Raw genomic sequence first — 5,719 nt, forward strand, 5'->3', positions numbered from 1 at the left:
GAGGTTTGCTCATCAAGTGGGTTACTACCAGAACAATTGTAACGTGAAAATGGGGATAGGGACATGCTGAATCTGGGGCATATGAGGGCGGTAGATTGAAAGTGCTGCTCGACCCAGTTTGCGCAGGCGTGCTCTATTCCGGGGCGGTGCCCAGGGCATATTGAGGGTGACAGCTGGGAAATGCTGCTCGACCCAGCCTGCTGACTCCAGGGGCATATAAGGGGTCAGCTTGGGAGTGCTGATTAACCCGGTCCTCTCAGATGCGCTCTGTTAATGTGTCTGTGTATGTGTGTGCACTCATCTGATTCTGGACAGCTCTATTGGTAGGTGGAAAAGGCATAGAACTATAGGATTAGAAAGGACCACAAGGGTCATCTAGTCTAAACCACTGCCAAGATGCAGGATTTGTTGTATCTAAACCATCCAAGACAGATGGCTCTCCAGCTGCTTTTTGAAAACCTCCAGTGAAGAAACTTCCACAATCTCCCCTAGGCAGGCTGTTCCATTGTTCCACTGTTCTTACAGTTAGGAAGTTTTTCCTGAGATTTAATCTAAATCTGCTATGTTGTAGTTTGAACCCATTACTTCTTGTCCGCTGTAGCAAAAGACAGCAACTTTTCTTCATCTTTTTTGTGCAGCCTTTCAAGTATCTGAAGGCTGGAAGGAGGTTACTAGTGGAGTTCCTCAGGGATTGGTTTTGGGACCAATCTTATTTAATCTTTTTATTACTGACCTTGGCACAAAAAGTGGGAGTGTGCTAATAAAGTCTGCACAAAGCTGGGAGGTATTGCCAGTACAGAGAAGGACTGGGATATCGTACAGGAATGACCTTGTAAGCTGGAATAATAGTAATAGGATGAAATTTAATAGTGAAAAGTGCAAGGTTATGCATTTAGGGATTAATAACAAGAATTTTTGTTATAAGCTGGGTGCACATCACTTGGAAGTAACAGAGGAGGAGAAGGACCTTGGGGTACTGGTTGGTCACAGGATGACTATGAGCCGCCAACGTGATATGGCCGTGAAAAAAGCTAATGTGGTCTTGGGGTGCATCAGGCGAGGTATTTCCAGTAGAGCTAAGGAGGTGTTAGTACCGTTATACAAGGCACTGGTGAGACCTCACCTGGAATACTGTGTGCAGTTCTGGTCTCCCATGTTTAAGAAGGATGAATTCAAACTGGAACAGGTACAGAGAAGGGCTACTAGGATGATCCGAGGAATGGAAAACCTGTCTTATGACAGGAGACTCAAGGAGCTTGGCTTGTTTAGCCTAACTAAAAGAAGGTTGAGGGGAGATATGATTGCTCTCTCTAAATATAACAGAGGAATAAATACCAGGGATGGAGAGGAATTATTTAAACTCGGTACCAATGTGGACACAAGAACAAATGGATATAAACTGGCCATCAGGAAGTTTAGACTTGAAATTAGACAAAGGGTTCTAACCCTCAGATGAGTGAAGTTCTGGAACAGCCTTCCAAGGGAAGCAGTGGGGGCAAAAGACCTATCTGGCTTCAAGATTAAACTTGATAAGTTTATGGAGGAGATGGTATGATGGGATAACATGATTTTGGCAATTAATTGATCTTTGACTATTAGCACTAAATATGCCCAAGGGTCTGTGATGGGATGTTAGATCGGGTGGGATCTGAGTTACTAAAGAAAATTCTTTCCTGGGTGTCTGGCTGGTGAGTCTTGCCCACATGCTCAGGGTTCAGGTGATCACCATAGTTTGGGTTGGGAAGGAATTTTCCTGAAGGGTAGATTGGCAGAGGCCCTGGGGGGTTTTCGCTTGTGCAGAAGGGGGCACGGGTCACTTGCTGGAAGATTCTCTGCACCTTGAAGTCTTTAAACCATGGTCTGAGGACTTCAATAGCTCAGACATAGGTTAGGGGTTTGTTACAGGAGTGGGTGGGTGAGATACTGTGGTTTGCAGTCTGCAGGGCAGACTAGACAATCATAATAGTCCCTTCTGACCTTAAAGTCTATGATTCTATCACATATCCCCCCTTAATCTCCTTTTTTCTAAACTACACATACCCGTTCCTTCAGCCTTTGCTCATATGGCTTGCATTCCATCCCTTTGATTATCTTTATTGCTTGCCTCTGGCTCCTTTCCAGTTTCTCTATACATTGGTGAAATTGGACACGGTACTCCAGCTGAGGTCTAACCAGGGCCCAGTAATATCACTTCCTGTGACTTGCATGCTATGTCTCTGTTAATGCAACCTAAAATTGCGTTTGTTTTTGTTTTTTGCAACAGCATTGCATTGCTGACTCATGTTGAGGTTGTGATCCACCAAACGCCCAGATCCTTCTTAGCAGTGCTGCTGCCAAGCCCCTTTCCCCCATTCTGTATTTGTGCATTTGTTTTTTCTTCCCTAAAAAGTGTGGAACCTGACATTTGTCTGTGTTGAATTTAATTTTGTTGTCTAGAGCCCAGTTCTCCAGTGTTCAAGATCCCTCTGAATTTTAGCTCTGTCCTCCAAAGTATTGGCAACCTCCCGCTAGCTTTGTGGCCTCTGCAGACTTGACCAGCATGCTCTCTATTCCTACATCCTGGTCATTAATAAAGATGTTAAACAACAGTAGACCCACAGCAGCTCCCTGTGGAACCTCACTTGAGCCCTCTCTCCACTCGGACATCCTTCCATTAATAGTTATAGCGTCGTGGTAGCAAGAAGGTGAATGGCTTCCAAGCAGCAGGGAGAGGGGACAGGGTGGAGCAGTTGGTGTAACAGATCCTGCCCTGCCTATTCCAAGCAGCTGAAACCCTCCCTCGTATCGTATCCCTTAACAGCCTCCTGCAACTCTAGAAATTAATGAGTTCTCAGCAGTCATCCACCAGCTAGTTACTTATTTCTCTGTGAAGACTAAGCCTGTGTGTCTCCCATTACATGGCTATTAAAGATAGTAAGTTGCTAAAGAGAGTAATATAATCACAGAAAAAGATACAGAACTACAAAAATAAGAGGGCAGGTCTAGTTATTATTGGAATCTTTATTTGTACTTAAAGCATTTTCAAAAAATATTGTAGCAACTTTCATTTCAGCAGGGAAGGGGATAATGTGAAATTGTATTTTTTTTTTTTTTACAGTTGAGGATTGGATTTAGATCTAACTAGTAAACTCTGTTCAATTTAAATGAATCTGATGACCAATTTTCCTCATCTTGTGTGGAAAATTTAGGACAGGGTGATAAAAAAACCTTAATTTTCAACTATGTCCAGCATTCAGCATAAAGACCTAGAAACAGATATAAAAGTGAGCTAAAAAATGTTAGTATTGATGGAATCCCAAACAACAGATTACATTTTAAATACATCTATTTAACATATGCTATGTAAGTGAAGTCATACCTGATTTACTAAGCCAAGGGTATTTTAATTGTAGTCCTTCAGTTCTCTCCTAAAACAGTGGTTGATGTCACTGAGAGTTCACTATTGTAGCCTAGCATATCAGAACTAAAGTGACAAGAAATACTACCTTTAAAAAAAGAAACTTAAGTGAGTGGAAACAGGCAAGTGAGACAGGAACTGACTGTCCATGAATCAAAAAAAAAAAAAACCACCCCAAAAACAGTGATACAGGTTTTTACTGCTATAATATTTCTGCTGTTCCAGTCTTTTCATCAAAAGTAGACACAGCTGGATAATGTTTTTGTGAAAACCAAGAGTCCATCACTGATAAAACAAACATTTCTGTGAACAAAGCTAGATTTGAATCAGTCTCCAACAGGGAAATGTCAGTATATTAACCCAACATACTTTTGATTCACCCAGTCCAGAAATCCACCATTTCAATAGACACAGTCCTAAGACTGAAACTATTAGTACAAATATTTCTCTAAAAATATTTTTTTGGATGTTAGAAGAACTGAAAAGGATGATAAAGGCTGAGAAGCCCAAATTTTGATGCTTAAAATTTGCTTTCAAAATAACTCCTTAAAATGTGGTTAGATAGTTTGAATGACATTAAAAATAGCATTGTGAGGGTAAACCCCATTACCCAGAACAACCCCATTGCCTTCACTAGAGTTAGTACAGATTAGAAACTTGTGGACAGTGGTGATGCACAAGAAAACTGAATGCAGCTCACTCTCCCAGAGCTATTTTGGCAAAGAGACATCAATCACTAGTCAGATGCGACTCTGAACACAGGAACTGCAGTTGCTGAGTAAGAAGAAATTACTAATCTTGCGTAACTTTTGTTCTTTGAGATGTGTTGCTCAGGTCCACTCCATGCTAGGTGTGTGCACACCGCATGCACAGTTGCCAGAGATTTTCCCCTCAATGGTATCCATTGGGCTGGCTCTAGCGCCCCCTAGAGTCATGTGCATAAGCACCGGTATAAGGGGCGCCACAGACCCACACCCTCTCAGTTCTTTTTTGCCAATACCTCTGACAGAGGGGTAGGAGGGTGGGTCATTGAAAAGACATGAACAACACATCTCGAAGAACAACAGTTACGAAAGGTTAGTAACCATTTTTTCTTCAAGTGCTTGCTCATGTCTATTCCATGCTAGGTGACTCACAAGCAGTACCCTTGGAGGTGGGCTCAAAGTTCATGGATGTGCTGTCTGCAACACTGCTCTCCTGAAACTGGCATTGTCATGGGCCTGTTGGGTGATGGCGTAGTGGGACATGAAGGTATGAACCGACAACCAGGTTGCGGCTCTGCAGATGTATTGTATAGTGGATGTATTGTTTCTTGACTTTAGCAAAGCTTTTGACACGGTCTCCCACAGTATTCTTGTCAGCAAGTTAAGGAGGTATGGGCTGGATGAATGCACTACAAGGTGGGTAGAAAGCTGGCTAGATTGTCGGGCTCAACAGGTAGTGATCAATGGCTCCATGTCTAGTTGGCAGCCGGTATCAAGTGGAGTACCCCAAGGGTCGGTCCTGGGGCCAGTTTTGTTCAATATCTTCATAAATGATCTGGAGGATGGTGTGGATTGCACTCTCAGCAAATTTGCGGATGATACTAAACTGGGAGGAGTGGTAGATACGCTGGAGGGGAGGGATAGGATACAGAAGGACCTAGACAAATTGGAGGATTGGGCCAAAAGAAATCTGATGAGGTTCAATAAGGATAAGTGCAGGGTCCTGCACTTAGGATGGAAGAACCCAATGCACAGCTACAGACTAGGGACCGAATGGCTAGGCAGCAGTTCTGCGGAAAAGGACCTAGGGGTGACAGTGGATGAGAAGCTGGATATGAGTCAGCAGTGTGCCCTTGTTGCCAAGAAGGCCAATGGCATTTTGGGATGTATAAGAAGGGGCATAGCGAGCAGATCGAGGGATGTGATCGTTCCCCTCTATTCGACATTGGTGAGGCCTCATCTGGAGTACTGTGTCCAGTTTTGGGCCCCACACTTCAAGAAGGATGTGGATAAATTGGAGAGAGTCCAGCGAAGGGCAACAAAAATGATTAGGGGACTGGAACACATGAGTTATGAGGAGAGGCTGAGGGAGCTGGGCTTGTTTAGCCTGCAGAAGAGAAGAATGAGGGGGGATTTGATAGCTGCTTTCAACTACCTGAAAGGGGGTTCCAAAGAGGATGGCTCTAGACTGTTCTCAATGGTAGCAGGTGACAGAACGAGGAGTAATGGTCTCAAGTTGCAGTGGGGGAGGTTTAGATTGGATATTAGGAAAAACTTTTTCACTAAGAGGGTGGTGAAACACTGGAATGCGTTACCTAGGGAGGTGGTAGAATCTCCT

At 43.5% G+C, this 5,719-nt stretch overlaps 1 protein-coding gene across 8 annotated transcripts in view; it reads left to right on the top strand.

Annotated features, from left to right (window-relative positions):
* Positions 1–5,719, top strand: part of LOC140909632 (uncharacterized) — a 110,814-nt gene that overhangs the window by 92,128 nt on the left and 12,967 nt on the right. The window lies entirely within an intron of this gene.

This window comes from Lepidochelys kempii, chromosome 3 (genome assembly GCF_965140285.1).
Source record: "Lepidochelys kempii isolate rLepKem1 chromosome 3, rLepKem1.hap1, whole genome shotgun sequence".
NCBI classification, from domain to species: Eukaryota; Metazoa; Chordata; order Testudines; family Cheloniidae; genus Lepidochelys; species Lepidochelys kempii.